Raw genomic sequence first — 24,469 nt, forward strand, 5'->3', positions numbered from 1 at the left:
CCCCTACTTTACTGAAGATCCACAAAATGGACAGTATGACTTATGCTGTTCAGTGCATAACTGCTTGTAAAAACTCTACTGGAGAAGCTCCATAAGCTGCAGTCTCTCCTGGAATAAACTATGGATATGTACTAATGTTTAAGCCACCTAAATCAATCATCTCCATAATCAAAAGGCACAGATCTTTCCAGTAGCATTAGCAGCTTGAAGTGTGGTCTGTGCTGTAAAGTACACAAACCATTAAAATGAAGCTTAAAAATTCTAATTTAAATACGCTGAGAGTTTCCTCTGAAAAAAAGATGACATTTTACAGGTATTTTTAGGTTAATCAGCTTCATATCACTTTAGGATTGGTATTCAAGATGCTAAAGTAGAACATACTTCTATAAAATGCTAATAGATTCTCATTTTTGGTGATTTTATTCTACTTTCATGATTAAAAATGTTTCTACCTTCTGCTTTTCAAGCCCCTAAAGCACAAAACAAAGTTGACTTACTACAGCTTCTTATAATCCTATAAGGAATAGCCAAATTTTGTCCTTATGTCTAGAAACCCCATCATGCTACTGTGTAATACCAGAGTATGAGATGTGTGTTTGGTTTCCTGTTTTCTCTTTAAGTAATGAAAGGTCTCAGAACTCCTTCAGCATGTAGCTCTCTTCTCCTCTGCCACTTGAAGTCCATCAGCATAGGTGAGAGTTTTATTACTCAGTGTAATACAGATCTGAGCAGATTTCTTTAAGACTTGTGGTTTCCTCATTCTGAGTGATGGAGTTGCACATTTTGCACAACACAGAGGTAAAGGCATTTTCAGTCTGATAGGCATTCCTGTCTATCTTTGATTTGTGTTTTTTCAGTAAACTTCTTAAAATATCTATCATTTTTAAAAGTAAATAAACATTTAAATAGTAAAAAGCTTTTCATTTGCATATTTTTATATACCTTGCTAAGCTGTGGAGCTAATATGTAGGCTATTTGTTGTAGGGGAGTGTGCATGTATTTTAGAAATTGTTCCTGTGGACTTTGGTTCTGAGAGGTTACCAGCTTTGCAAGCTTTCACATGGAGTTCAGGGAAAAATGAATTGGTCCAAACACTGCAGGGTATAATCCAGGATTTGCAGTCCCTTGTAATGATTGCTGTAAATTACCCCCAGTTCCCATTTAACACTTTGGAAAGTGTGGACACTACTTATTTTCCTAGGAGAAGGATGTTTGTGGGTGAATATATTTAAAAATAAAAGCTCTATTCCCAAATGCATTAATAAAATTTTAAGTATTTGTTTGAGGTTATCCATTCTGGTCTTTCTTTAAAATGGAAACCATTTCCTTTACACAGTTCCTCTCCTGCAGCACTGCCTGCTGAAAGCAGCAGAGATTTTGTGCGGTCACTAACACAAGACAGCTCCAGGTCTGTGCCAGCCTGACGCTGTACCTTCAGTGTCCCCGCACATCTTCTAGTAAAGCACTGTTTTTCCAGGAAGCTAGGGATAGAAAAAGACAAATATTTTGCCCTCATTAAAAGCAAACAAAACAAAACCCACAACAAAAGCACACACACACAAAAACAACCAAACAAAACAAAAACACGTTGCATAACCAAAAGCCCAGTTCAGTGGCTTTTTCTTTTATGTTGGTTGTACAATTAGCTTTCATAATGAAAGCTGGATCACTGGGGAGGGCGAGTGGTTGTTAATTCTGTAAATGAACAGATGGAGAAATTCTAAAAATGAATCATCATTTCTGAGCTGAGGTTTTAGTACAGAGAGATCTGTCAAAGGTCTGGAGCAATCCAGGTAAATTTTCACTTTAAATAAATTTTGTGGAGTACTTCTATTACAAAAAGAATTGAAAATGACACATTGCTGTCTTCACTTTTCATTCATGAATGTATTCAATTAATTCTCTCATTATTTTCTATTCAATTAACTTTCATTTTCTATCATAAGAAAGCAGTTATTTCTGTTCTTCTAAGTGTGGTTTTACTGCATGGTTAAAATTGCAGTGGCTTATGAGGAATTTCACCAAAGTTATTATATTCCTTTCTTTTTAAGAGACTGTACAAATCACTGTACAAATTCACTCTTTCAGGTACATCAATGGGTAGAGTTGATCATAAGAAAGTCAGTAATCAGTCACTGTTTTTCCTGCTGTGTGGTATGTAGAGGTTTATGGCTAATTAGCTTACACTGGGGAGTAGTAGATGGAGCTTTTTCTAAGTGTGATACAGCTCCAGTGAAATGTTGGTCTGTTAGATGTTTATGAAAATCATTGTTTTTGTTTTTTTTTTTCCTTTTCTTTTCTTTTTAGAAACAGGAAAGCCTAAGGTGGGTAAGGCAGACTCATCTTATCCTCAATAACTGACTTTTTTTTCAGTGCATTTTTTTCCATACATATTGGGTGTGAAGAAAAAGGTGGGGAGGTATGAGAGAAAAAAAATGTTTGCTTGTATGCCCAGGTGGTCAGGAACGCCAGTTTCATCCTGGCTTGTATCAGAAATAGTAGGAAATAGAGAAGGGAAGTGGTTGTCTCCCCTTACTTGGCTCTGGTGAGGCCGCAGCTTGAGTATTGTGTTTGGTTTTGGGCCCCTCACTAGAAGAAGGACATCGAGGTGCTTGAGCATGCGCAGAGAAGAGCAATGAGACTGGTGAAGGAACTAGAAAACAAGACACGTGAGGAGAATCTGAGGGAACTGGGCTGTGTCGTCTGGAGAAGAGGAGGCTGAGGGGAGGCCTCATTGTCCTCTACAACTGCCTGAGAGGAGGTTGCATCGAGGAGTGTGCTGGCCTCTTTTCTCAGGTGACAAGTGATAGCACACGAGGAAATGGTCTCAGGTTGCACCAGGGGAGGTTTAGATTGGTTGTGAGGAAGAATTTCTTCACAGAAAGGGTAGTTAGGCCTTGGAATGGACTGCCCAGGGAGGTGGGTGGTGGAGTCCCCATCCCTGGAGGTGTTTGAGAGACGTGTGGACATGGCGCTTAGGTATGTGGACTTGTAGCATTAGCTGGATGGTTGGACAGGATTGTAAAGGTCTTTTCCAACCTAAAAGTTTCTATTTTGTAGAAAATAATGCATGCTTTATTAGGAATTCATTCACTATAGTGTCATCAGGATACTCCTCCACGGTAGCTTTTGATCTTTAGTTAAATGCAAGATCTTTAGTTAAATGCTCGAAGTTGAACTTAACCATGAAAAATTTTATATAGCCAAACTCACGCTCAGTTTCTCTACAGTTCTATATTTTAAGGAATGCTTTTATACCCAAGTGTGAGTTTGATGGTTTCTGCTTAAGAACCATATGTGTATGTTCCCCCGTTTCATCACCTTGCACAGCAGAAATGTGATCTATTATCTTGTTGAGGCACTGTTGTGTACAGAGTGTATCTTTCTTTTCCAAGCATGTTCCTAAGGATTACCAGAAGAAAAGTGTATGCGAGGGACACAGTGTATTCTGTGGAGGAAGGTATCTTTTTTTTTTTCCTTGACTATTTCTGGTTTTGTACTGCCTCAATTCTTTAAAGTGTCAGTAACACTTCTTGAACAGTCTTGTCCTTGAAGTTTTGTTAAAGCAGCTTTTTAGCTCCACAGGCATGATCTGTGGAGAATGTAGATAGTGCAGCTGTACGAGCACAGAAAGGCGTCCCACTGAGACTACATGAAAGCAAAGTGTTATTTCTGAGTATTGGCTTCTCTTGGGGTAAATCAAGAAGGGTTGCATGAAACCTGAAATTATTGAATGTAAAACACATGTTTATCATTTTGAATTCAGCTTTACGTTTGCTTGGAATGGGCTTCTTTCTTCCTCAGGGCTGGTTGTGATGATTATCAATTGAAGGTGACAGGGCAGGATGAGATTCAGAGGGGAGCTTTTCAGCAGAGGTACTATACCTGTGAATAATCTGAAAAGTAAAGGTAAATTTCTAGTTTTTGTCTTAATAAGAGGCCAATTCTATTTTAATTTTTTTAAACACAATTGGATTTAGACTGAAATCTTTCTTTACCCTTTGAAACAGTAGAAGACTGAACTAGTTAGCAAACACCTCTTGCATCCTCTTAGCCCCGTGAAGTTTCCCTTGTCCAGTACTGACCCAGCTTTTGCTCTGTACTTATATCGTTTGGAACAAGCATTTGTAACAAATATAAGCTATTGGAGTTTTACAGATGTCCTACAGTGAGTGTAAATGTTTCATTGTAGACATGCTGGAACTCTTTCTAAATCTTTACATTAATTTCAGTGATCTTTTTTCTAATATCAGCCTTTTAGTGAGAAGGATTGTGCAAAATACTGGACCTGTCCAATATTTTGTCCAATTGGACTTGTCCAGGTTTTCTTGTAATTGTGTGTTATTGTAGCAGCACCATACCAGGACTTCCTTGGGAAGTGAGGCTTTTTAAAGAAGGTGAGCAGAACAAGAGCTATCTGTGTCTGCAGCCCAAGCAGGTACCAGGGTGGACCAGCCATGGCTCACAGGATGCTGAGTGAAGCCAAATCTTGATGAGTTTTATGGGTTACCTACAAGTCCCATAAAGAATTCTGAAAGTACAGAGTAAAGAATAAAATGTCAGGAGAGAGAAGCAAACCCTACTTTTGGTTTAAATAGATTAACTCCCATGGCCAAATTGCCTGCATTGGCCTATTTTTGTCCTAATTTATGGAGTTCTAATTATGAGATGCATGCCCTTATTCTAGAGAGCCTTAGTACATTTAAAATGCTGGCTATCAAAGGTCATTATATTTATTCCCCTCAGCTTCTTCTCACAGGCTGCTTGACATTTTGTTTTACCTGCAGCATGGATCCATACAAAAAACAACAACAACAACAAAAACCAACCAAACAAAACAAAACAGAAAAAAAACAAACAAACAAACAAAAAACCTGATGCAGAGCTATATAGGGCAATTTAGATGAGATCTAGGTTTATACTAAGCCTCCTAGGGTAGTGAAGTTTGGAGCCTTTCCATTACATGTCAGACAAGATTAAAAAGAAAAAAAACTTTCACGTCAGCTGCCTTTAATACATTTACAGTAGTGGCTTAAATTAGAGAGATTATAAAATTTTAAGATACTTTATCCTCAAAAGATTTCTCTGGTTTCCATTATAGAATACATACAAAATAATAACTTAATTATCCTCCAGAAAAGCCTGATAACTTACTTGCTTTTTTTTCCTTCCTGTTTTTAGTAATATGATTACCTGAAAATCTGAGCAGTACTATTTATTTCTTGTGGCTAGTTACTCTGTATAGCAGTAATATTTTGTGATTACTCCTAGTTTTGGCTGTTGCTGAAATCTGTAAAACATGGTTTTGACTTTCTATGTAGAAATGTCAGTCCCTACCCAGCTTGGCCCTTGGTAGCTTTGGCTTAGACTTCCAGGAGCCTGGCTTTGTGCTCTTTGTTACTCAGCCAGTGGGGATCTGGGTGCTTTGTATTGTCTCAGCTGAGTATCTAAGCACTGTGGTGGTTTAAAAAAAAAGTGACAAATCAGGGTCTTCAGAAGCTAGCTTTCCCTCCAGGTGTTGTATTTTAATCTTACTCTGTCCGTTCTTCATAGAGCCTGACCCACAGGCAAAGCTACTTTTTCCCCAGTGTGGAATTTGGTGCTTTTCTGTTGTAATCTAGTCAATTATACTCAAAAATCAGCATGTGAACGGTATGATACCTCTCTTTACTGCAAAAGTTAAAAGAAATGCATAGAAGGTGCTTTCTCTGTATTTTCCTTGCATGCAGCACATACCCTATTAAGACACACTCATAAGACAAAAATACACATATATGCATTAAAATACACAATATTTATTTTAAGGAGAAATGAATTAATTCTCTGATTAAAAAAAAATAAATCAAAATGAAAGCCAGCCCATTCCAAACAAATAAAATACACCCTAACACAAGACAACGTTATGGTAAAATGGATTATTATGAATTCAGAAATGTATATCGTTTTACATTATCCAATGTTTATATTTGCTGTCTTCCCATCTGCTGGAACAGCCACTTGCCATCAAAAAGGCAGGGTGGGAAGCACACTGCTTTCTATCCAAAGGATTATAAATGCTGCCATGCCAAAACCTTTTGCAGGGGAAAGCTGACAACACAGCTGAAAGAGTCCTCCCTGAAGCTACTTTTGTCTAGTTTTGAGGTCAGGGGTTTCTCAAAATTAAAAACACAATTAACTGGAAAGTTTGGATGTTCTGGCAACACTTTGTCACAGCTTGAACTTCTTCCAGGCATAAATATCACACTACAGTATTCTAGGTTTTGTTTTTGCTGTTTAAAGACACTTCCTGAGCTGTTTTCTATCATCAAATCAACATGCCATACAGTATTTTCAAAACAGTTTTGAAAAACGTATTCAAAGTCACTGACAACTGTGCTGAGAAAGTAGTTGCATTAATTCATTTATGGATCTGTTTAATGTAAGTAATAGATTATGGATTAGTTTTGCATTATGCACAGTGTTAGAATTCCTGCTTTAAATTTTTTATGAAGTTCTTGGCTCCTTTATCCGCACAGATTTATCAATGACCCCAAAAATCTGAATTAATGGGGAAGTGTTACAAGCTGAGTGTTCTATATGTATGTTAAGGACGTGAGCAACGTAATTAAAACTGGTATCCCTTGAAAAGGTGAAACACATGAATAGTAGGACACTGAAACTAACAGTTTATATGTAGATGTGTTTAATAAAACCACTTAATATATGTTGATAAGCAAAATTTTAAATTATAACAGGAGAAAGTTGCTGAAGTATTGATCCTGGTAGGCCTCCTTTCCTAGCAAAGCCCATCAAGACGCGTCTGGCATCAGAGAAACATTGGTGTGGAGTGAAGGTGCTGTAAGAACACAGTCTGGCTGTGCTTAGCTGGAGTCTACTCCTTGGGACAAGCAAAGCTTCCAAATGCTTGCATTGGCAGTGTTCTCTGTCTCTCTGCCCGGCAGCATCCCGGCCTCCAGCGCTCTCGCTCTGGTGGGCAGCCAATTCTCTGGCTAGCAAATCCCATGCTTCAGAGCTTTGTTCCAAGATCTGCTCGGACTCTCTTCAAAAGATCTGCCTCCTTTGTCTAGCAGTCATTTGAAGTTAATGTCCAACTGTTCAGTCTTCTGGTGTATTTCAAGTCACTAATCGTTCATTGCATTGCAAATATGTCGGCAGTCCTTGAAAGGTTTTTTTTTTTTTTAATTATATATATAAAAAATATATTTTTTTATTTTTTTTTAATTTTATTTATTTTATTTATTTTATTTTTTTATTATTATTTTTTAAATTTTTTATTTTTTAATTTTTTAATTTTTAAATTAAAAAAAAAAAGTTGGTGTATTGCTTTTGTCTTTCCTGACCTGGTCTTGGAGTACATGAATCCTTTATATTCCTTTATATTCTGCAGTAATGCAAACAAAAAAGCATACAATTTCCCCAAAAAAATTTCCACAAAAAAATGTGCTAAGGAGAAGAGGAAAAAATGCCGCATTTTCATTACTTTGCATGGAAGAAGCAACATGTGTAATATAAAGGATTCAGAGAAGGTAAAGTAGGTTATTCTGATTTTTTTATAGAATATACTCAAAATAACTTGCATATAATCACATCATAAAGGGAATGGACAAATGTTATTTATTCATAAAGTACATATCTGAGAATTCAGTTTGAGCTTGATCTGTTGTTGCACATCACCGTTAACATCAAGTCCTCTTTAAACCTACGCAGAAGGAGGCTTGGTGGGTATAGGTCACCAGTTCCTAATTTTCTTGCAGAATATATGACAGTATGATTAGAAATTGAGTTTCCGCTTTTCACTGACAATAATTCTCTGATCTTTGTTATTCAGTTCCACTAGAAATTTTCATCAACAGATACTGTATCAACACTAGTCGTCCATGAATTCTTCCTTCATGGAGGATTTAAGCATTCTGGTGGTCATAAATACGCTTTACATGAGTTGTACACGAGTTGTACACCAGAATAACTTTAGGCAGATTCTACCTGAAAGCTTGGACCTACCAGGTGTTGTTCATGAAGAGAACTAAGAACTGAAGGCATTCCTTGCCTTGCTTGATCAGGACCTTAATCTATGTTTCATCTTTACTGTCAAGCGTGGAAGCTTTCTTGCATATGAAGACAAGTCTAAATGGGTTTGACTTTATAAGATGAAATACACGTAGTGGAAAGCTATAGCACAATACCAGGCATGTACCAGAGTCACTAAGATAAATATTCAATAATGGCCTCTTAAAATAAGAAACATCTTTCTATGTTCATTGTAGTTTAATTTGTGTATAGAGTTTCATGCATGACATAGTTCAGCAGATGGCAGCCTGCAGGGAGAGAGAAAATTCAGTTGACCATTTTTTCAACATAGATGCATCTCTGAATTTTGTCAGACTTGCAGACAGGCAGTTGTTTTCAAAGTACTGAATAGGTATGCAACAAGCCGTCATAGTCAGTAATGGGTAAGATTTTCAGCGCTGTTAGTCTTTGATGGGGTAGTACTTATCATAAACAGCACTATTTCTTTCATGTGTTCTTCTAAAATATTTGAGTGATTGGATGTAAAGTGTATTTTCCATTTTTATTTTTTAAAAACAAACAAAACCAATCTGTTTCCTGCAAGTAAAATCAAGCACAACCCTCCAGACATTACTGGGATTTTACCAAGCTATGGCTTTTGTTGTTCATTTGGCTAGATGTTCTGAATCATTATCATATAAGATTTTGATTTTACAAATCGGTCTTAATTACAGCACACTTAATTGCATGTACTGCTCTTCTGCTCAAGCAGTTGAATAAAAATTACCACTTTTGAGATTAGTGTAGATTACTGTCTTCAGTGCTACTCTTTACTGCCCCTTGGGCTGAGCAGAGGTAACAGTGTGTGATGCAATACAAAGTACAGGTTATGAGGGGAAAGTGTAGAGATTTACATAAGAGCAACATAAATGTGATTTACAGGAACCCCTTTTTACTGTTCATGAAATAATTGAGAAGTACAACTCACATCATCAGCAATAGTGACTGAAGATGTGGTTTCTCCTTTGTCTAGCTTTCTCCTTTTCCTCCTCTCATGGCTTTGTTCTTCTGCTCCCTTCCTTGGACTGGTCTGGCTCTTCCAGTCAGTAGAGCTGGGAGCTAAACCGTCAGGGAATTTATTCTCCAAAGAGCACAAGCCTCTCTCTGCTGATTTAGCTTTTTCAATTGGATGAGGGAGAGCAGCAGAGGTAGCTCAAGTGGCTTATAACCAGGAGAGTGGCTGTCCCTGTGGGCTATAAGTCACTGCTAGACCTGCTCGGCTGTGACATTCAGCAGCAACTCCAGCAGAGAGGGTGTGATGGGATGCGGTCTGTAGGCTGCTATAATAGGAGTACAAGTCTGATTGTGCTTTTTGTAATTACTTATTTATGCTCTGGGTTTACTTGCATTTCTGAGAATAGCTGAGCTGGTGAGCCTTTGTTTCCAGTTGCCTTTAAATTTGAGGTTCTGTGGTTTGCTTGTGGAGTCACTGGGGAATTGCTGTTCTTAAAAATACTCTGATAAGAATTTTAAAATAATAGCGGAAATGTTTTTATCTGTAGGTGCTTTCAAGATACTTAAATTAATGAATCTCTACCATCATTAACCTACACAATTTTGCAGACCTTTTGGCTATTGCATGTTAACACTGGGAGAGAGGAAGCTTTCTACTTCTGAGATATTTCTCCCCTTTATTTTTGGCTAGTGATAATTGTAATACAATTGACTGATTTTTGTCACACTGGTAAAATGATACCGCTTCTAAAGAATTGCAGCAAGACCTTTGTGTTTCTTTTAGCTTTGGTCTTATCCAGATTAATCGGCACAGCCATTTAGTAACTTGCTATGAGCAGAGTTTGTCTTCATCTGCTCTCATCTTCATGAGATGAGATTAAGGATTTGAGACTAGAAAGAACTATATTGGCATCCTTTTTTGTTTAAGAGGTAAACCTTACCCTAAAGAAGTAATCTATTATATTACAAACCTGCTAAAGCATACATGTCAAGAGAATGATCTGGGGAATATATGGGGGGAAAAAGTACTTCCTATTACTTATAAAATGACATGACAGTGCTGAAGACAGAGTAGTAGTTTTTCTCATTGTTATTACGTACAATACTGTTTATACTGTCCAAGCGTTACTCTGGAGTTAATTTATCCTGGAAATTCTAAATTCTCTCTTGGTGAAGCCGATTGAAAAGATCCTGGGCAATCTTCCAAGGTCCTTTTTCAATCTTCTGCATCTGCTGCATGAGAGACAATGAAGAGTCGATTATCGAGATGCTATTGCCTGGGTAATGCCTTTTTACGTAGGACTGCTGTGCAGTTAGACATAGTTAATCCAAGCCTCATCATAAAATACCATTTTAATTTCAAATAGAAAACAGCCTTCTGTTTAGCTAGAATGAATCACCAGTTACTTTGAGGTAGGTTATTTGTTACTCAAGACTAGTAACTAATGCCATTGCAATCTAGTAGATACGTGTTCAGCAGAAAACTCCAGGCACTGTGAACAATTGAAAGCCTTTTTGGGGTAGTTGGATATGAAGGGCATTCATCTAAAAATGGCATTTGACTAAAACTTGAGTTTTGTAATTTGTTTTAAAGACTCTGAAGTATTTTATTTCAAAATAGTGGAGCAGGACAAACTCACGTTTTGGGAATCTGATTTACTGTTTAGCATTAGGCCAGTTAATGTTTTGCTCAGACAAGGGTTGAAAAATTTCATTTTGAAAATTACCTTCATAGTAATAAGCTACATAACCTGGAAAAGAGTACTGGATTTTTGACTTTTGTTAGTATATAGAAGAAGGCTAGAACCTTCTGTGTCAAAGTTTTGAATGTGTAGTTTTAGGGGAGGGGGGTGGGGAAAAATCCTATTTATTTAGTTATTGAAGGATACACTGGCTTTTGTTCAGTTAGTTTTGTTTCTCCAGATCCCAGTCCTGCTCTTTCCACACGGTTTCTTTTCTTGGAAGAATCTGTGGAATTCTGTCAAATTTTAGGTTTATGACACTGTGGATTCTGCAACCGAACAAACAAACAAGTTAATTTGGAGTGGGAAATGATTTTGTTTCTTCCAGCTCCATACACGTTTTATTTCTGCTCCTGTTGGATTATAGAGTCTACATACACTTTATTCCTCTGTCTCTCCTTCTGCCTCTGTATTTCTTCTTTTTCTATCTTTTTTTGTATCATATTGTGGTAAGGTGTGGGGAAATCTGAACAGGGGAATACATGAAGGCAATCACCAGGCAGAATCTGCCTTGCCCTAGAAAAAACTAACACTTTCTCCTTTTTTTTTTTTAAATAAAAAAAAAAAGTGGAGGGGAGCAAGCAAACAATACCACACCGGTTTTGGAGTAGTTGTGTTGCATCTAATCTGGCTATAGATTTCCTTTGGAAAGTTGCCGACCTGTCTGACTGTGCAGCTAAGTGGCGACTCTGTCTGACAGAGCGTGGCAGGAGGCAGCGTGAGGCTGCACATCCGCGACTGTACCTATCAGCCCTAACGGGAAATTACCTCACGAGAAGGGCAGTTGTATCTAGATTTGCCTCTATGAGATAAGAGCTTTGAAACAGTGAAATATTGCTGGGTATCGGGATTGAAGTTTGAAGAACTTAACATGGTCAAGGAGTTAATGGATGGCAAAGGGGCATGCTAAGGCTTGGAAACCTCTTAGTTTGCCACGCCGGAAGAAATGTGAAAAACTACATAGAGGATTCAAGGGATAGTCAGACACAGGGATGTCATTAAGCAGAAAAATGAAATCCAGTGCAGTCAGCTGGAAAGACTGAGCAGACATTGATCCAAGCTGTAAAGTGTCAAAATTAATGGGGAAAATGGAGACACAGAGGCTTTTTTTCTTGATTGAATCTGAAGAGTGGCTCTGTGCTGCAGGCTGGAGGTGATTTGCCTCTGTTCGGAGAGCCCCCGTGGTCACTTCTCCTGTGGTGGGGTGGCGGTGGTGAGAGCGCCTCTCAGAACTGTTGCAGCTGTGTACGTTGTGGGGAGTCGGTGCCACGCCGCGACCAGGCTGCCTTGCCCCAAGAGCCGTTCGTGAGGACCGGGTGAGCCTCCCAAGTGAAAAGAGTAGGCCTCACAAGTGAAAAAAGGATTAACACCTCTTCCAGCTGAGCATGTGGGTGTGCTTTGTCACTTGGTACGTGTCCAGCCAAAGGCATTTATGCAGGATTGTCATGCTTCTCACAGACAATAGCATAGAAAAACATTAATGAAAACTTGATTATTTTTTTTCCCCACATAAAGACTGAGAATACTCAAAACACTTGAATCATAGACTTCATGCTTCACAAGTATGTAAAAATCAAGAGAGAGGCAAAGGCTAGTTTTGTAGTAGCTACTATATCATGAAAGCTTTATTGCGTGGCAAATGGATTTTTCATTTGTTCCTGTCATGATTTCAGACATCCAAAGACATGAAGCCTTGGGCATATGAGTGGTTCTTGGAAATACTGTTTAAAAGTTTCTGGTTCATTTTTGTTTTCAGTGAGGTGAACGTTTCCAAGATAGTGCAATTGGTTACGTTGCTGGAGACCATTCGAGGTAGGGCCTGCTCGATTCCTTGTCTCTGGCTGATGACCACGAGGTGGCTGGCGTCCCCAGAGCTCTGTGGTGAGGTAGTTCTGTGGTGTGTTGTGTGTGGCGCTGAAAAAGCCTCATCTTGGGATGTATGCGTTGACCGTGTACCCTATACCCCTGAGGGTAAGCACTAGTGATCTGAAATCAAGTTCTCATGAAGCATAATCATTTTTTAATTAAATTTTATTTTTTTTTATTTAAATATTGAGGGGATTGACTAAGATATATCAGCTTTCTTTCATGTGATATGTTTTTCTCTAGAGAAATTAAAAAAACAAAACCCAACCAAAAAATAACAATAATAATAATAAAAAAACACTAAACAACTTCCTGATCAGCCATAGTGGCTTTTAAAGTGTGCATGAAGAGAGTTACCATGATGGGAAATAAACATTGTGTTTCGCAGAAAATATTTATGGTTCTCTTGGAACTTCCTCCTGCTCATTTCTTTACAAATCTGAGACTGCCTTATCTTATTGTGTGCGTATTGGATGCATTTCTTCCAGGATGTGTTGGCTCATTTCCTTGAGGACTTCTAAATTTTCTGATTTTTTTTTCCAGTCACAACAGATAGCTGAAAAAGCTTCAAGGAAATGAGTCAACCTCCTGAAATAAATTGCTGGCTGAATAGAGGATGCTGTGTTTGAAATCATATGCACCCTTGATAGTTCTATGGATATTAATTTATAGATATTCTCTAAAATACATTCTATATTCTCCGTGTTCCAAAAGGATTTGGGAAAAAATATCCCGAAAGAGCATCGGAGCTTGCCTGTTAGAAATGTAGTGATATTTCCAGACTCCCTGGTACCAGAGTGTGAGAGGGGCAGATTGGGAACTGACGGTCAGCATTTCTAATGCAAAATCAAGGATGTCACTCAGCTTGAGTGTAGTGTAAGAGGTGGAGATGAGTACTGCTGAGCTCCTGTAACGTAGCATCCCAAATGCTGAGTGCTGCATAGGCAATGTGCTTCTCTCATTAGTCATCACTCCCCAGAAAATTGCATCCTGACTTTTGGGAGCCCTTTGTGACGATGGTGGTGGTGTCCGACAGCAGCCCAAAGCAGGGGGTTGCTCTGTGAGAAAAAGTGTGCAGCCCAGCATCCGTGCGGGGGTGCCAGAGTCCTGGGAGGGAGTTTCTCTGCGTGGGGGCTGCTGAGTCACTGCTCTGCAGCTCATGGGAATCCTAAACAGATTAAAAAAAGTAAGAGGATACCATTTTAGTAACATGTATGCCTTATACTATAGGTAGACAAGCCTTTGGAATTTTCTTTGCTTCCCAAGAATTAAGTAGCAATTTAAGGACAGAAATGAGGAAGTAAGCATCAAACTTTTTTATTTGTGATTTTCTCTCTAAGGAGCCAAACTAAAAGTAAAACCAAATGACCCAGAACTTCTAAGAAGTTAGACATCTGCATCCAATCTGAACTGCAAATTTGGATCCCACACTAATTAGCCAGCTTGCCATGCTTCAGAGTGTTATACAGAAGGTCTCTGATGCAAGCAATAAATGCTGCATCCCTGAACAGATGACACATGCTGTCAGCTTTTTAGGCACTCTGGAAAAACCCAAATTCATCCAGATCACAATAGAAGGAAGAAAGCACAGAGCACCTGCATAGGGGTTGATCTTTCCAGAGGTCATATTTGGCTTCAGATGTTGTGTTTAGTGCAATGAGAGCTTTTATCTTTTTCGTGGTGGAACAATACAGGGGATTTGCTGAACAGACGATGTTTTTTGTTACAGGGGATTTGGAACAATGGGAGGAGAAAAGGCTGTTTGCACAACCTTTGCTGCAGTCATATATATGCATAAATGGTTGGCCCATGTCCACAAGTGGAATGAGGAAAGTAGAAACTATATGTGTTGAAGTATTTATTTTTCTCAAGCAGAAAAGAAAGGAGGAGGCAGTACGTTAATGAAATGTTAATCAGTTCAAAATGGCATGTAAAGCATCTCAAAATAATGAGAGTTGGATAAATGCAGGTACAAAATCAAAATCGAGCTGTGATGCTTCTGTCAAGAAGGTCTACCCCCGATCCCAGACTAAAAAGGGAGTGAGCTGGAAGATGATGCAGGCTTCTTCCTCTGGTTTCCCAGTTGTCATCAATGTTTGTTCAGAGACTTGCAGTCATGAGCAATAGATGCTGTCATGGGAGTGTGAGTGTCAGCCGCTGGAAAGTGAAACTTCAGGTTTGTAAGCTTTTTAGTGTGACCCTAGGTTTGAAATACCAGCATGTGTGAGTCCTGATCTTTCTGAAAAACTGTCAGGCACATTGTGACAAAATATGGTTGGTCTCATCAGCAAAGAACCTACAAAAACGTGGATTTCTGCCGAGTAAACAAGCCATAGGCTCCAGTCCAAGGGACTGGAACCAGGTCAGGGACAGTACAGATCTGTAGGCACTGAGACAGAAGTGAACAGATTGGATTTTCTGTGCTTGTATACCTTGCAAAAATAACATCTTTGAAAGTGTATTTGCAAATTTAGAATGTGCTGCTCCCCTGAACTGTTTCTGGGTTATCCCTTGTCTGTTTGAATCTTAAAACAATGTGTAACCACACTGTATTGTTTGGTAGAAATGAGTGAAAAAGCATGCACTTGTGTAAAGTGAACTAGGTCAGGCTTCAGTCATATGCTCATCCAAAAAAACCTTCTTCTGGTGTCTGCAGAGTTTCTTTAGTTGTGCTGTTAAATTCTGCTGTGCCAGTATGCTAACGCCAGATCAGAAAATGGGGTACATCGAATGAGCTAGTCTGTATTTGCAAGTAGTCGGTTACACACAGTATATACAGACACCCAGAAACCACAGGTCAGCTGACGTGTGTCACAGGGCCTCGTTTCACAAATAGTGTTAGCAAAGTTTTCAGAGTTGGGGCTCATTGTGCGGAATTGTGCATTGTTTCCTTGTATATTGCTTGCTCCTTGGGCAATTTCTACCATATTGAGTAGTACTGGCTGTTGTCATCTGTCAGTAATGGAATAATGTGTACTTGATTGGCTTTGAGAATGTTTGAAATACTGCATTTCAGATGCAACATTAGTAGCAAATGCTTAAAGATGACATTTCACTTTTGATAGCTTTGCTGGGCTTCATAATGAATTTATATTATCCCAAATACTGCATTAATTCTGCTAAATATTAATATCTATATCAAATCTAAACTAAATCTTTACATTAAAAGCAGGAGGCAGGTGAAAGGAGGAATGTGGTCAGAACTGGGAAGATGAAATACTGAAAACTGTAAAGCATTTCAGCACATTTGAAGGCAAATAATAGCTATGTAATAAATAGCTCAGTAAGTTTGAAAATCTTACAATGTTTAGGTCTGCTTTTATGCCATTTCACAACAAAGTTTTTTTAGAATAAACTTGATGGAGAACCGACAAGATGGAGATACTTCAATTAAATCTTGCCATTGAGAGGCAATGAGGAGGAGGTAGAAAGTGTAGCAGGGCAGGAAAACAGCTGGTAATGGTGACAAAGTAGTGAAGGAGTGATTCGGCATATTCCTTTAGTAGCCTGCCTTAGCACTCTGTTTGCATGGATGTGTTCTCTTTATGCTGACCTATTATTCCTCTCTATCTGTGGGTTTTCCACAGCATTGCCTATCAGCCTTTTGGATGCCTTAGAGAGCAGACACGTATAAATAAAACAGCAGGATATTACTGTTTACTTAAGCTAGAGGTTTTGTGGTTTGTAAAAAAGGAAGGGAGAAGTTGCTTAGGAAGAGGTGTCTCCAGTATCATAGCTAGGGGATTCACCTAATAAAAGGCAAGAGGGAGAAACATTGATGCCTGTTTCTACCTTGGGTTTGAATCCATGCTCTTGGTCTGTTTCCCATTTTTTAGAGGGTTTTACTTTGTTTTCAATTACTGGAAAGTTGATGTATGATTAAAGTATGTTGTTTAAGCATAAATATTTTTCCCTACTTCAAACCAACAAGCTCTCTGACTTTCTAATAAATTCCCTGAGAAACCTATTACTGTCAAAGACAACAATAGAATAGTTTGCATTCCTGCTTAAGCAGCTCATAATTTTGAAGATAAAAACCACAAAAACCAGCTGCTAAGAGAATATTAAATCCCACAAGATCCTTTGGGGTTGTGTGCTGCAGAGACATGTTATTGACAACTTTTAGAAACTAGGAGGATTTGTAAAAGGCAGTGAGAAATTACTTGGAGCTGGCAAGGAAAAAAACATTTTAAGAAATATTTCTGAATTAGACATGGGAAAAGACTTGAACACTGAGAGTGAAATGCCAGCTGATACTGTGTCAGGAGGCTGGAAAAGATCAAGAAGAATATTGATCAGATAACATCTGAAATGGCAAGCAATCATCCAGTGCAATCAAAAGTGAACCCGAGGATGCAAGAGGCAGTCTTTTCACTTTCCTTTCACTGATGAATCGTCTCCACACAGTGCTGTAGGATGCCACAATGCTGGAAATCCAAAGTTACTTGTACCATTATAATAGTTCCAGGGTTCAAACCATCAACAATCTGAAAAGGCAAAAACCAAATTTCCTGGATCCGTAGTTGTCAGTTACTGTATGTGGCACAACTCCTTTCTTTTTTCTGTGCATTTTATCTGTGGGTATACCACATCTAGGACTTGTTTTAGCCCTTTCCCTGTAGCAATAAATAAAACTTAAACACACGATGGAGACGTTCAATTAACTTCTTCAAGACCCTGAAGGACTGTCTAGCACTGACTTTCCTCCTTGCTGGTTCAAAGAAAATTGAGCTTTGTGAAACCTGAAGAGGAGACATTATCAAAAGCAAAATAAAACCACCCAACTAGCTGGCCATAAAATCTGCTGATGGATCATCATGTGCAGAGCCTGGGTCAGCTCTTTGGGTGATGGTGGCTCTGTAGCTCAGAATATTTTGTGCCCTGAATTTTACGCCCTTGCTCATGAAGAATTCATCTTTTTTTTAATTATTTTTTTTCCTTTATAAGTAAAAATCATATTGAAATCTTCTGATAATTCTGGTTAAAACTTTTACATGCACAAAAAGCTGCTTGGCATAACTAGTGGAGGGTGTGCTAGCATAGGTAGCTCAATCAGCTGATTCTTTTTTGTGGTTAGCTTCATTTTCCTTGGTGGCCATCAGCAGAATCTGCCATCTGGCAAGGGAGTGCCTCCTTCCCATTGCACGCCTGAGAGCTCCCCATGAGCAAGATTTCAGCTCATTAGGATGCTTTGTGCCCTCAGGGGGATTTAAGAAATACTACCTTTCATCACCTTGTACTTTTTTTCTGAGTTGTGCGTTAGTTGTTCTAGAAAATAAATATGTTTACTAAGCCCAGCCTTTTAGTTTGTTTGTATGCACACAATTAAAGATTTTTCACCAGAATGTATTCAGAGTTGTTACTATAGGTATATAATGAATTATTTGGGCCTGCAGCCTAGCTGTTTTTATCTCAGCCGTGCATGTAGGGTCTGCTGGTCAAGGTGTTGCACACAGTGTATGTAATGGTTCCTGAGGTGCAGTAGTTGAGCTTATCCTTTGAGCTCTATGATTATTCTCTCTCACTTGCTAAAATGTAAATATTTCTGTGAGAGATGTGTCTTGGAATATGAATGGGGAAAAAAGAGTGCATCTGTGGATGATGCACCATTGAATTCAAGTCAGTTTTTGTAGAAGATAATAGCAGAATTAGTAACGCTTGAGTAAGGTGCAATGAGACATTTAAAATTATTGTTGATTACGGTGATCAATAACCAGTTCTTGCTTTCTAACAATGTTTAGGTGATTTTTTTGTCAGGTGATATTTTTTTTTTTTTTTGTCTTGGGTACATTTGTTAACCTGAATACTTTGTTAGTAAAATGTAGTTTCTTACAATAACTCATAAGCTCAGTTTTATAACCAGAGGATGAAGTAAAGAAACAAGCACAATGCTTGTCAAAAATGTTTGCACAACTTAGGTGAATTTTTAAAATAATCACATATCATTATTGAGTTGTAGGGCATGGGAATTGAAATGGCTCCAGTTAATCAGGGCTGGGATGGCTCCTGCTAATTAGGGTAGGAAGTTTTATAGTTTATTACACAGGCAGTAACAGTCTTGATATTTTGCTTAGATATATCTTAAGGTACCTATCTTAGCACTGAGTCAGGGTTTCTGTTACTAACACACCAGTGCTATTGTAAATCCCTTACAAGGTGGGGTAGTTGCTTTACTGTATGAGGGTCTGGAAGAGAAGGGAAATGGAAGCAGAAGGATGGACAAAAAGGAAAGAAGGAAACTAGAAAATGTTCTGTGTGACCCTGCAGACTGGTAATAATAACCGTGCTGGTAATAAATTTATTCTGCTTCATGGCTATCTATGTAGCATGAGGCATATTGCAAAATGTAATGTGGAAAAAAGGTTGGTACTAAAGCTGAATGTTTTGGTATGTTTTGGTGGACAATTGCCAAATAATTGATGACTGGTTATCTGATTTGAAAATTTCGTAAATATAACCAGAGCAAAGGAAACTTGGAACAGTTTCACAATACAGATTTAAACTAGCATGCGTTAAAGATCTCCGCCAGTCTCTTGTGCGTTTTCCATGTGTGCATTTCAGTGATGTGTATGACTCCTGAAAGGCAAATGTATATTTCACAATGATTCAAAATGGTGTTTCATTTTTAGATTTGCAAACAAAATAGAAGTAAAAAGAGCACATGGTCATTTCGACTCTATTTAAGGGCTCTCAGTTACAGCAATTGTGGCTGCTTGATGGTCCCACAAGAAAAACCTGTTTTTGAAGGGTGAGTTAGTTGTGGGAGAACTACATGTGGAATGAAGTACATTTAAGGTTAGCTTACCGGCTTCCCAAATGAGCCTAGATTTTACCGGAATTAAACCCAGAAGAGACCAATACATCATACAGTCAGACTCAGTCTGATTTCCCCTCTATTACAGGCCCCTCAGTGGTGCCCAAACTTTTAACTAGCCAATTCTCAGAAAACCGGAGCACACTGAGAGACCAGCCCAGACTTTTAACTAGCCTGAGCATCACAACTCTCAGAAAACTGGAATATGTGCCACACTGAGAGACCAGCAGCAGCTGGTGGCGGTATGAATCCACAGATGGCTGGGTTCTCCTCACAGGGCCAGGACTGCCCCCGGCAGTGACGCTTCTCCATTTTGTAGGGGTGGCCTGGAGGGTGCTCCTAGTCTGATCGGAGGTAAGATCCCTTCCCAGTGTGAGATCTGGTGGTCACAGGAGAAGGACATACTGTTGTGGTGTCTCCCAGGCTACATGTGCCCCCTCAGAAGAGTGATCGTCCTGCTGAGGTCCACATTGCCACCTGTACCTGATGTCTGGTGCTCCTGAGGGGACAGCCATGGCCTTCGAGTGCACTGCGGAAGGAGAGAGGGGGATGAGGAGTGAAATGTCATTCAGAATCTCTGCAAGTAACTGACTGAGGAATGGAAACGTGAGGCTGAATGTTAACAATATTCTTATTGCAGAGTAGGAATTTTTCTGATCACATCTAGGGGGTGTGAAGGAGGGAGAAGATCAGAGCTGCTGACCTGAGTGGCACTCTCAACAGAGCTGCCACAAACATCTGGCCTTTCCTGAAAGATTTTTTGCTGTTTCCATCTCAGGAACATTTAACCAGGAAAGAAAAACAAACAAACCAAAGAAACAAACTTTTCTTTGCTACTTTTCTGTATTGGGTATTTGCATTCATGAGCAAATGCTGCTGGTCCATAAAAAACAACATGAAGTCTATGAGATAAATGAACTCTCACTTCTTCTACTGGCTGTGATAACATACAATCTGTACCCACGTGGTGACACCAGAAAAGGCCCTCTCTGTAAATGCAGCTGTGCTAGCAAAATTGTGCTTTTTTTGATAATGTTTATTTACCAACAGAATTGATCCGGGGGCAGGGTAGGGGATGTTGACAAAAGCAAAGCTTTGCTGCTATCATGTCTTCCACACTAGGAATACCAGTTTTTCTGGTAAAGACTTGTGATGTGAGCATGATTGCAAATAAAAGTGCATGCCCTTTGTTCCTGGGAAGTGACAGTCCTCTTCTGCAGGCTCAGCAGCTCGTGCGCCGTCAGTAAACAAGTGCTTATCTCAGGCCCTATACAGTTGCAGTTGAGAGGGAAAATGGTGAAAAACATTCTACAATAAACCTAGACTTGCAGATGAAACATGACACAGAAAAGCTTAGATGCTTTTACAGTATCTAGCCCAATAGTGACCTTTTACAGTTACTTAGAAAAAAATGGTTTGTTTCTAGATTTGCTACATACATCCCAGGCTAACAGGCCCTTAGGATACTTGCATAGACCGAGTTTTCATTTCTGTTGGATTTGCTACCACTAAAAGCAGGTGATAATCACCTTTACTTTGCACATTTGATGTAATTCACATTGCCTCGGCACAAGAGAAGTTGATGAGCAAACCAGGACAAACTAAGGACCTAAATTTTTTCATCTAAGATTAGAAAGAAAAGGTTGCAATAGAACACCCTTAAGCAAGAAACTTTGTATATATTTTTATACTTGCACATATAACACTAAACATTGCTTCTTGTCAGGCTGCAAGGTTATGGGAGCATGGGGATGTGTTTGGGATATGGTGGTGGTGATATGGTATCACAGCGACGAGCATATTGAGAAGGAGTTAAGGTGGTTGTGAGGGTGGCTTTACTGGGGATGTAAGACCTAAGTCTTCAGGAGGCCAGAGAAAACAGTTGATTTTTTGGTTGGCAGAACAGTGTGTTTCCTTACCTGATCCTCGCAATGCTTGACACCCTCTCCATTCCTGAAATTCATCCTTTAAGTGTTAACTTGTACTTTCCTTTTTCTCACTATTGCATGTTCCTTCAGGCTTCAGCTAGCTTGTATTTATGGTTTCTCTCACACAAAAAAAAAAGAAAAAAAGAAGAAAAAAAAAAAAGATTTATGTTATTTTTTTGCTGGCCAACTAGCCCTTTTATCCTGCATTTCATCTCTGGATACAGCTACCTGCACAGAACAACTTCTCAGGAAAGCTCACATATACTAAAGGCTGTGAACAATTGGAGTGAGGAGATGTAGAGAATTTCAGATGAACAGGGAATGAACAGGGAATTTCCTTCACCTGCATGGAGGAAAAGGAGTCTTTGGGTACTGTAGGCAGATGCAGGAAGGAAGGCAAGGAGAAGGGGGTGTGTTGTACCCGCAGTGAGATGCAGCATGGAGATGGGAAAGAGGAGAGTTAGGAGATGGCGTCCAAGCCTTGGGGTGGTGCAGGGCAGGGCCTCTGCCAAGGTGCCTATGGAAGAGCACAGGGGCAAGGAGGAAGGAAAAAAAAATGGGGACAAAAATGGTAAAAGTTTGATATCAATATGTTACCTATATGGAAGCTGAAGTTGCTGAGGTCACACACTGGAAATCATCAGAAAGTAAGCAGTGAAATAGAAGGCCACATAGGAGGAGCTGAGTAGGTCAAAACAATTGCAGTGACTCTTCTACAAAAGGAGCACCCCTCTTCTTAATGGTGGTTGGGGCAGCAGTGTACCAGTACTACGGGAGACTTCCTGGAGGAAATGTGCCAACCTTAACAGAAATCAGAAAAGCTGCATTTATATTTTGTGGCTTAAATTTTGCAGTCAGAGGAAAAATAGCTTCAGAAAATTATATACTCATATTTCTAGGGAAAAAAAACACAACAGTTAAATAGGGGTATAAAACTGTAGAGAAATTAAACAAAAAGCCCTGCCCCCCATGAATGAACAAACAAGCAAAAAAAACAACCAACCAACCAACACCAACAAAAAAATCCACACAGAAGAAACTATGTGTGAAAGATTATGTGTGTTTGTTTTTTTTTCGAAGGGGCTTTCTGAAAAATTGATAATAGTCCTGTGAGGATAGTTGCAGGTTCTTGAGTTGTTTCTGCTAACAAATGGGCATTTTTCCTACATCCTGAGAACATTCCATGTCTCTTTTGAGTATTTCTTTTTAATTTTAATTAGAAGTCTTAAGTTCTTTAGCATTTACTTCGATATTGAATGCTGGAGATGGATTTCTCTGATCAGCGTTGTTGTCTGTCCCTCCTTCCTCTCCTGACTATTGCCATAGCCAAGTAAGGGAAGGCAGGAGCTCTCTTGTCCAGCTCCTGCCGTATGAGCCCAAATACGCAGCTTCACCAGTGGGAATTAGGTGTTGCACTTTGCAGGGAATGTAGAGGCGTTTTAGGAAGGTGTGAGACCCTCCGACTCCCCTGAAGCTCTGCGTCATTGTGGCTACACGTTGCAGGAGAGACGAGCGCTGCGTACGAGCGTTGTGTGGGATCTGGCTTCCAGGCGTGGCTGGTGGGCTGCTCAGGGACCCCGTGGGAACAGCGCCTGCACCGTGGGGCTTGCACATGTGTGAAGCAACACCTGAAGTGCAGTGAGAATGAAACGCGCATCACTTCGTGGAAGGGGATTAATAAGATTTTCAGGAAAGAGGTTAAACTTGAGGTCATTTCCTTCCTATTGTTACGCTTTTGAATTTTTGCCAAGGAGATGAGTGAAAGGGTTTATTTTTGTCTTGGAATGCTTTGAATGTAAATGATGTCTTTACTTTGAATACAGAGAAGTGGAATTGCACTTTATTCTTGCCATTATACTCTGTGATATGTCTGAGAAATTGGGGGGGGTTCATTATCTTTGGTATTCTGGTTAATTAATTCTTTGAGCTGCTACCGTGTCTCCAAATACCATGTTGTGTGAGGGTGCGTGGAGATGCTCTGATCCCCAACTTGAAGTGTTAGCATGTGTATACAAGGAAACAAGACATACAATTCTTGAAAAAGTAGGAAATGGTCTATTTTATGGCCGGTGTCAGAATAAAGGCTGTCTGTGAAAAATGAGAGCAAGGATCCTTGCTTACTGCTCAGCTAATTTAAACTTCAAATGCAAAAAGTATTGGTTGTTTGCTATTTGGATGGGGGTGTATGTTATGGCTTCTCCCTTTGCTCAGCTTCTGCAGCTGAAGAAGGCAAGTGTTAGAGAAATACAGCTTATTCCTCACCATCCTGCCAGCCACGGGTCAAAAAGTGAATAATTGCTTGTGCTGTGTAAAGTAGTACAGTGCAATAAAGGTCAATAATGTAATACGTTTGGTTTGCAGGCAGTCACGGAGTGTGACACGCAAGAGGGTGCAAGTAGAGTCTTTCTCCTTCTTGCCCACAGAGCAGAGCAGCAAGGGGATGGATGTGAATCTTCCTCCTGGTGTGCAGGGGAACAAATTGCTATGGTACCCTGAGGAACAGCCACCTCCCAACTTGTTTGACTCAGGGTCACAATATTAAATACCTGTCTACAAGTGTAGTGATGGTACTTCCTGGGCTGAGGCCAGAGCCAGTCTGTTCCTGAGGCCATGCAAGGCTAGCAGATACACGACAGTCTGGAACTTTGTTCCTCTCACCTTTTTAGGGGCTTGCTCTGTTGGTCTGCAAGGGAGAACAGTTTCCAGCCAGTTAGTCTTACATTTCCAGCAGCGGTTTGGATTTATTTTGCAGTAGTCGAAGTAGTCGAATTCTGATGTTCTTTCCCCTCGTGCCTTGAAAGTACAATTCCTAGAGGTGCTCATGGAAACAAAATATTACAGCAGCTTTCAGTTCCTTGTTCGCAAGAAGTCCATCATACTTTCTGTGACTGGAAGTATTTGTTGGAAATTTGTCAAGCTGAGGAGGAATAAGTAGTCCTGCAAGTGTTGTTTTTCTTCCCCCCCCCCCTTTTTTTTCCTCTGTTTTTCACTAGGAAAAAGTAAAATTAGCCTTGAGAGGTTTAACACCATACTCCCCAAGCATACAGTTTCTCATTGTGTGCTGGGAAGGACATGGGCTGCAGGCTGTGGACCAGGTC

General features: G+C 39.5%; 1 protein-coding gene across 4 annotated transcripts in view; it reads left to right on the top strand.

The window, feature by feature from the left end:
• Positions 1-24,469, top strand: part of HECW2 (HECT, C2 and WW domain containing E3 ubiquitin protein ligase 2) — a 197,307-nt gene that overhangs the window by 87,569 nt on the left and 85,269 nt on the right. The window lies entirely within an intron of this gene.

The sequence above is a fragment of the Oxyura jamaicensis genome, chromosome 7, assembly GCF_011077185.1.
Source record: "Oxyura jamaicensis isolate SHBP4307 breed ruddy duck chromosome 7, BPBGC_Ojam_1.0, whole genome shotgun sequence".
NCBI classification, from domain to species: domain Eukaryota; kingdom Metazoa; phylum Chordata; class Aves; order Anseriformes; family Anatidae; genus Oxyura; species Oxyura jamaicensis.